The 8,837-nt window shown below is 32.0% G+C and overlaps 1 non-coding gene across 1 annotated transcript; it reads left to right on the forward strand.

Moving 5' to 3' along the window:
• The first annotated feature begins 8,011 nt into the window (after nucleotides 1-8,011).
• On the forward strand, nucleotides 8,012-8,118 carry LOC149516500 (small nucleolar RNA R71). The gene has a single exon (XR_016345996.1). It is a non-coding gene; the product is annotated as a small nucleolar RNA R71 (small nucleolar RNA).
• The last annotated feature ends 719 nt before the right edge of the window (nucleotides 8,119-8,837 follow it).

Genomic DNA, 8,837 nt, shown 5'->3' on the forward strand with positions numbered 1-8,837 from the left:
TTTTTTGCTCTTATTCCTTCCTATACAAGTTGAAAAGATTGGCTCTAAGCTTGGTGATCACATCATTGTTCTTATAACTCTTTTGAGTATAATTCCTAAGGTGTGGCTTATTCTTCAAATAACAAGCCAAAGCTCAATAAGCACAAAATAGGCTTTCGTTAGATGTTTGATAGGGATAGGCTAGAAACTTCTTCAAAACTACAAAAAAAGATCGAGCTTAGACTTTAAAAAATAATGAAATTCATGAAACAATACAAAAATCATGCTAAAAGATAACTAACCTCTCTAAGGGACAACAACCTTTGCGAATTTCCTAGCCATGTTAGCATCCATCAGAGGATTTTCATTGAAGCCATACTCTAATCTAATAAAGAAGTGTTCCAAGTTTGGCCTTAGAATTTGGACCTTTGGCATCGCTAAAGAAGGGAGGCTTCAGTCTTTTACCTTTTAGAAGGAAGGGCCTCTCGACCCATCATTACCTTTTGCTTGCACTTAGTAGTAATAAAGCCTGAGTTATGGAGCTCAACAATTAAGGAACAAAAAGCTCAATTATTTTTTTTCCCCATGGAAGGAGCCTTGAGTTAGATAGGCTATTTCTAGCATTTCTTCAATCTTGACTAATAGACGAGCTCGTGGAACTTGAATTTTTTGAAGGGCTTGACACTATCAGATATATTTGTAGGATAAAATAAGTGTTAAAAAAACTTTACAAAAGTAAAAACCTTATGAAGTCACCTTAGACCTACCCTAATACTTGGTCTCTTTCACTATTTCAAGGGAGGTCAGCCCACATACATCTATAACCAGTTTTTCCCTCTCAGTGAAATCCAAAATCTTATTCTGAGCAGTGAGGTCAATCATTGTCAAATGAATGGGTTCATCTTAAAAAATCCTAGGCTCATTCAATATCTTCCACACCTCGAGCTCATTATTTTTATTTTTATTTTTATTTTTCTTTTCACCATAAAGGAAAAGTAGCTTCCAATTCATTGTTAAGCTTGGGCAATTCACAAAAATCTTTTTCGTCAAACAAGCTGTGATGCGAACTCTTATCATTGGGATGTTTTTTGACCAAGAAAAACTCTTTGAATAAAGAAGTGGTAAGAAGAATGTCTAGGTTTTTACAAAGAATTATGAAGGCTACTATATACCGAAAAGAATTTAGGATGAGCTTAGTCATTTTTAAATTATAAGAAATAAAATATTCAATGATAAAAAGATGTAAAAAGAATCTCAAACCAGCCACTATGGAATCTCAATACACCCAGATTTGGTGACCTTTTATAAGAGAAGTGACTTGGTCCTTGGTGGTCAACATCAACACACTATATCCCTTTTTAAAAGGTCAAAGTTGACCCTTAAAGATCGAACATGATGAGTAAAGCACATGTTAGGATAGTCTTCATGATAAACCCTACCTTTCAAGTTCTTCATCATGTTTTTAGGGTTTAAACCTGAAAAACAAGGAGTACAAAATAAAACTTGAGCTAAGGCCTCAAATCTGAGGAGGACTCAACCTTATCCTACCTTTTTTTTTAACCTAGTAGGTTTCTTCTTCCTACTCTTAATCAGAACCTTCTTTATCATCAAAGTCTTTAATGCTAGAAGAGTCAACTCCAAAGCAAGAGTATAATTTTAAAGAGTAATAGTAGAGACCACCTCAATGTCAGAAAAAGATGAAGAGGGGTAGAAAGACTCCTCAAATAGAGAAAAAAATAAAAAAACATCAATTAAGATTGGTTTTATATAATAAGGGATGAAGGAAAAAAGAAAAAAAGGTTTGATTTTAGAAAAAAAAAGGGTAAAAAAAGAAAAAGAATGGAGGCTAGACAAATGAACTGAATTGACCATTGGCATTGGGATAGAAAGATCCCCAAGGTTAAAATCCATTAGAGCCAAAAGCTCATCCATCTTTTCATGAGGCTAATCTCTTACTCCATGAAAGACTCACTATTTTTTAGTGTAAGCACTCTCATCGAGCTTCTTTTGATCTTCTTTTGACATAGGGTTCAACCAAAATGCTACTCTATTGTAATATTTTCCCACAATGATAGAAAAGACTCTATCAGCTTCATCCCTATTACTAAGCAGACCTTCTTTTAGAACCACGTTGTAACTTTTTAAGCCCTCATAATTTACACTAGAAGACATTATAAGAGAGAAACAAAAAAGAAATGTATTCAGGAAAAAAAGAAAGAAAAAGATAAGTTGAAAAAAATAAAATCTTTGAGGTTGGTAAAGGTAAATCAGTTTGAGAGCAAAAAGACAGCAAGGTGAAAAATAAAAGGCCCTTTATATAGCCAAAGTTAAGATCATATAAATGCTTCAAATTATGCTTTTTTGCTCATTAGAGACTGTTAATAGATAGCCAGTGGTATTTTTGACATTTGGACTAACCTAACATGTATAGTGTCATAATAGCTTAACCATGTCACCAATTTATCTAGTAGACCCTCACTTTTCATCTATAAATAGGGTCATCTAGGTACTATCTAATCATCTTGCTTTCTTCTAATTTTTCTATATTTTACTCTTATTTTGACCTCTTATAGTGAACCTCTAACTTGAGCATCAAGGGCAAGCATAAGGAACACTTCCTAACTTTACCTTTAACTACTATCTTTCTCTCTTTTATGATTTTAGGATTTTATCCCTCAACTTGATACTTGAAAAAAATAGTTGGTGTGCCAGATAGAGGCATATACACTTTTTAACCGATCTAAACAATATTCATCCCTAAAAAAGAGTACCTAAGGAATGAGAGCCAATTGTTTCCGTTTGAATTAAGACCTATGCTAGCCAATTTATAGACCTACCTATGCCCACATAAATGGGACTGACCATGAAATAATTCCAAGCTCTAAATAATGAAATCCAATCCCTTCAACAACTACTTCAAAGTATAACCCCACCACAAACCTCCAAAGTACCCAATATAATCACCCCTGATAGATAACCTATAGAAAGATAGTGATTATTGCTTTTAGTATAGCCTACAAGTGTATAATCAAGTAATAATAATGGACGTATTCAAATATCATATCTCAAGGGATTATAGATTGTAATGTTAGGTAGTTTACAATTACCAAAGGCAAAATCTTAGATTCTCTAAAAGATGAAAACTTAGGTTTGGTTGCATAATAAAGTAGAAAAAGATAGAAAGCAAGTATAGGCTTAGATCTTGACTTCACCAACTATCACTTGGAAAGTAAAAGAATATAGCAAAAAACTGAATCTAAAAGAACAAGAATTGAAAGATTGAAAACAAGAAAAAGTGATTGCTAAATGCTTGTAAAGATCTTGAAATAAAATTGCATAAAAGTAAACTCATAGATCATCAAAAACTATCGCTGAAACTTGTCAAGAGTAAAAATATGCTTGAATCAAACTTTGGAATAAAGAGTATGCTTGTCAAAATAGAGAATGTTAAAACAAGATTTGAAATTTAGAACAATAAAAGAAAATATATTGACAAAAAATACTTCTTTGAATTAAAAAAAAAAAGAATTTTAAAGAACAAAGCTTTGTTATTGGCAAATCTGTCACCTAAGCCAATAACTAAACTAAAGAAAAAAAATAACTAAAGAACTAAAAACTAAAAACTAAAAAAAGAGAAGAGAAGTGAAGAATGGGGGGACAGAATGGGGTGAATGGCATCCCTATTTATATAGTGGGATTCGACCAAGGGGATAGGATTTACAAGATGTGTTTTTAAATTCAAACACTAAGTGATAAGGTTCATCTTCATCTTCTAATAAGGCATGATCGAATGGGACTCCTCTTGCTTAAATATGCTTGGCCAAATGGTGTCTTAAAGAAGTGATCTTGGCCATTCATCTTGTCTTAAAGCAGTTGTGATCAAATCCCCTTTTTAGATTTAATCAAGGTGAAATTCAAGGGGAGATAAATTGCTTTTTATCCAATTTTGGAAATTCAAAAGGATAAAGTCCTCCTCCAAGCAAAAATCTTCAAGGCTAAGCAAAAGACTCATGGTGGACTTCCAACTATTCTTAGCAAAATGGTAACGAGTCCATGGGAACTTAAAACTCCTTAATTAATGATTATCTTCTTCTTAAACTTCAAATAGTTGAATGGATAAAGACAGAAGTCTCACTGTATGCTTGAAATTTTTCCTAGAGTGAGCTAGCATAATGCAATGTAAAGTTCTTATACAAGCACAGTTCCTTCATAGCTAAGCAAAAGAGTTATTCTTGGATTAAATCTCTTTTGGCTGAACATGTTGGAGTCCAAATGAGCTTAAACTTGCATGCAATCCTCCTTAGGATATATGTGATCGAACATGGGAGAGTTCTTGTGTAAGTAGAACACTATATTGGCCACATGAATGGATCAATATGGTTTGGCTATAAGCTTCCAAGATTGGACTTAAAATATTTCTTGCATGGTTGCATGCATGGCTTGTATAAAAATGAAGGCTATAAACTTAAAACCCTAAAAACATGAAAGCAACCAAAAATCATCCAAAATTTAAAATTTAGTACCAATTTTAGCAAGTAAAATTACTATATAATTAGGTGCTATCATACCCCCACATTTAAATCTTTGCTTATCCTCAAGCAAAATCTCAAATTAACAAAACTAAAGAACTATTATACATACTTACAAAGTCAAAAATTATATACAATTCATAGCATGCACTATTGCATCATACAAAGCTAACTATAAACATAGGGTTACAATAAATTCCTTCAAAAACAAGCTCTCAATATCTTATGCTCATTACACATATACATCTACTCAATCTTTAATTCATGCATATAACTCGAGTAAAAAAATTGCAAAATGCTCCATCACATTTCAATTCAAAGATAAATAGAATTCATATGTTCACTTCCCTATCCCTTTCCATTAATGTTAGACTTACATACTTGACTTAAGATTAAAAGGTCTTTTAGGCTTGTAATGTAAGGTTTGGGTCATGGTAGGAAAAAAGAAATTTTAGGCTTGAAAACCCTAAGCTTACTTTCTTTGGATTTCTTAGACTTTGAACAATTTGGAGCTCTTTTTGAAACTTTGACTTTGAAGCATCTTTTTATTCTTTTATTCATGGCATCTCTTTTTTTTTTTCGAAAAAATAATATAGCCATTTTTGGCTTTTGTTAGGCTTTGCCCTTGTTTTGTTTTCTTTCTTTCATTTCATTCCTTGCTCTTCCATTTCTCCTAAATACATAGAAATGTACATAATACACAAGTACAATTGGGTTAGGTAAAACCAAAAAAGGATAATAAAAAGGAAAAGGTTTATTGGTTTACTATGTGGCTAAACAAATAAAGAAAAGGGAATATAACAGGCTCAAAATATAGGTACTACGGATGCATCATAATAGGGTGCCTTGAAAAAGGCTCAAAAAGTCCAAAAAACTGCCTAAATCATCTTTTGAGTTAAATATAGTTTAAGATTTCACCTCAAGGGTTAAGTAGGTGAATTCTAGAGCACTTATTCATATCTTCAAATCTCATGCAAATCCACATCTTACAAACTCTCATAAAAATCATAGCATTTTATTAAAAGAGAATAAAAACATATGCATAATAGTCACATTCAAAGAGAAACATGCTTAAGAATGCTTTTCAAGTTCCACCATACTTATATTTAAACTTCCTATCATACTTTAGTCATTTTTGAAAAATATATGCAAATTCAACTAAGTGAGCATCATAATGAGATTTAGTATGTCAATTTGGTTTGAAAGCAAAAATGGGATCACAATTTTTAAAACATTTAAGTTTAAAAAGCATTCTTTTCTCCCCCATACTTAAATTAAACAATAATTCAAACAATAAGGAAAAAGAAATACTCTTCAAATTTATTTCAAGGCTAAATCTTATCTTGTACGAGGCATCATCCTTGCTTTACTTTATCTTAAAAAAAAAAATTCAAACAAAAACATTAAAAGCATAACTATCTTCAAAAATTTAAGAAAACAAAAAGCATAACCATTAAAGTAGAACTTGGGTTGCCTCTCAAGCAGTGTCAGTTTTAGTCAAGCTTTACCGTCCCTAAATCTATGAGAGAGAGCTTACCTTGTTACCTCATTCTTTATGGAATGACATAAATAGACTTGGTCTTAGGAGATGTACCACCTCTCTTAGTAGGAATAACATATATAGAGCTTAAGTTCTTTATGGGATTAACATTGCTATAGCTAAGGGTTGCCAAATGGTTTTGAATCATAGGGTCAGGTGGTTTATCTATTAGGTTAAACTCTTTAAGGTTTTCTTTCACTTTGACTGTATTTACATCATATTAATCTTTAAGTACACTATACCCTCCAACACAAGCTACATCTTTTTATTTTTGAACCTAAGGGTAAGGCTAGAGTTGTAGACATCTATTAATGCTTTAGCAATCAATAGGAAAGGTCATCCTAATAGTGATGGAGCCTTACCATCCTTCACATCTAAAATAGTAAAATCTACATAGAAAGCATATTTACTAATTTTAACAAACACATTTTTCAATCTCCCTTACGGTAACTTGGTAGACAGGTTGACAAACTTAATATTGAACTTTGCAAGACTCAGCTATCCACACTTTAGCTACATAAAAATATTAATAAGTTATAGATTTATACTATAACCAAGAACATAAAAATCATTATCAAATTTTAAATGTCCTATTTTGCTAGGAATAATAAAGCTTTTTAGATCTTTTTGCTATCTAGGCAAGAGTTGTTGAAGTTCAAGGCTGTATTCTTTCAAAAATGTGGCTTCATTCAATTCTTTAAGCATTTTCTTTGGAATAGGCTTCGGGGTAGGTGCTGTTATGTTAAAACACTACCTATACATTCTAATGTCATCCTTGGTCTTGGTTGCACTTTCTCTTAGACTTTCTTCTCTTTTTCTTCTTCTTCTTATAGATTTTCTTCTTGGACTTCCCCTTCTTGAACTTTTTCATTTGGATTTTTTTGCTCTGGTTGAATGCTTTCTAATAATGCTCTCCTTACTTGCAGTAGCATTTTCCCTTCTTCAATAGACTCTTCAATGTACTTTTTAAAATCTTTTTCATATTCCATTTCAGTAATTTCTGCCTTAGGGTCTTTTTCATAAGGTTTAATATTTTCATGGACCTTTAATGCCATGGGATCAAACGCTTACAAAATTTCTCTTTCAATTCTTAAGAGTTTCTCATCTTTTAACATATCTTCATTTCTCATAAAATCTACTTTAGGTTGCTTCACAAAACTAAAGAGGTTTACTACTATAAGTTCATCCATGAAATCATCCTCCTCATTAAACTCCTTTATCCCATCATTACTAAAAAATAGATAGTATTACATCCTTTTTTCCCTTATTGCTAGGTAAGGTACCTATAGGGTGGTTAGCTATGGCTTATGCTATTTGACCTATTTGGTTTTCTAGGTTCTTGATTGATGCAGCTTAGCTTTAAATGTTGGCATTGTTGGCTTACATCAGTTGGATAAACATATTTTCAAAACTAGGTTTCTTCTATTAGGGTGAATTGTAAGTTGATGGATTAGGGCGGTAGTTGTTGTTTTGGTTATTGGTGGGTTAGTGGTTTGATTGGTTTCAAGAAAATTAGGGTGGTTTAGCCATCCAATGTCGTAAGTATTATGATAGGGATTGTTAATTGACTTAGATTGCTAGATGTAATAGACATGTTCTATTTTGATTTGGCATCTTTATCTAGAATGGGTCCTTCACATATATCACATGACACAAAAGGGTTTTGGATAACATTCACATAGTTGGCTTGAAGTTGGTTTCCTAGGGTTTCAATATTTTTTATTAGGTTGGTTAACTAGGAAATGATGGAGGTTATAGCATTAATCTTAAATAAATTAGCAAACTTTTTACTTACCTTTTTCTCTATTCCCCACTAGTAATTGTTAGTAGCCACCTCTTCAATCAGCTTATTTGCTTCTTTAAAAGCTTACTCGTAATTGCCCCTCTAGCAACTAAGTCTAAGGTGATTCTCATAGGTGGTATGAAACCATTATAAACGATCTAGATTTAGAGCCATTACAGTAATCAATGGTGTGGACATTTCTTTAGCAGCTCTTTGAATCGTTCCTACCCAACATATAGCATTTCACCATCTGCTTGTAGAAATATGGTGATCCCATTCCTTAGTTTTATTGTTTTTACTAGTGGGAAAAACTTTGCTACAAACTTTTGAAACCAAATCATTCCATGCGGTGATTGAACCAGGAATTAATGATGAAAACTAGCTTTCCTCCTTGTTTTTAAGAAAAAAAAATAATCTTAGTCTAATAGTTTCATAAAAAACACCATTATAGCAAAAGTATCACATAATTCATTAAAAGTTAGACAGGTGGAGATTAGGATCATCACTTGGTAGCCCTCTAAACTGTATAAAAGTTTGGACCATTTATATAATTAAAGGCTTTATCTCAAAGTCATTTGCTTGAATAGCTGGCTTTCTAATGGATAGTTGAAAACCATATGGATTGGGAACTGCATAGTCCCTTAAGGTTCTTTGCCCCTCATTGTGCATTAGCCATTGGTGTTGGTACAAGTGTTATTGATTGCTCTTTTCTTCTTCTTCTGAATGTTCTTTTAATTTTTTGATCAACTAGAGCTAAGTTAACACTTTTGGATCTACGCATGCAAATAAAAAAATATAAAAAAAGTAAAAAATAAATAAATAAATAAATGAAAAAGGTTTAGATTATAAGAAGTTAAGAAATTTTTATTGATATTGAGAACACCGTTATAATCCTCAACAATAACTCCAAAAACTTAATTGCTACTTTTAAGATAACCTACAAGTACACAGATTAAGTAATAATAATGAAATTATTCTAATATCGTCTCCCAAGGGATTATAGATT

Source organism: Durio zibethinus, chromosome 10 (assembly GCF_047325235.1).
Source record: "Durio zibethinus cultivar Kanyao isolate XHJ-2024 chromosome 10, ASM4732523v1, whole genome shotgun sequence".
In the NCBI taxonomy this organism is placed as follows: domain Eukaryota; kingdom Viridiplantae; phylum Streptophyta; class Magnoliopsida; order Malvales; family Malvaceae; genus Durio; species Durio zibethinus.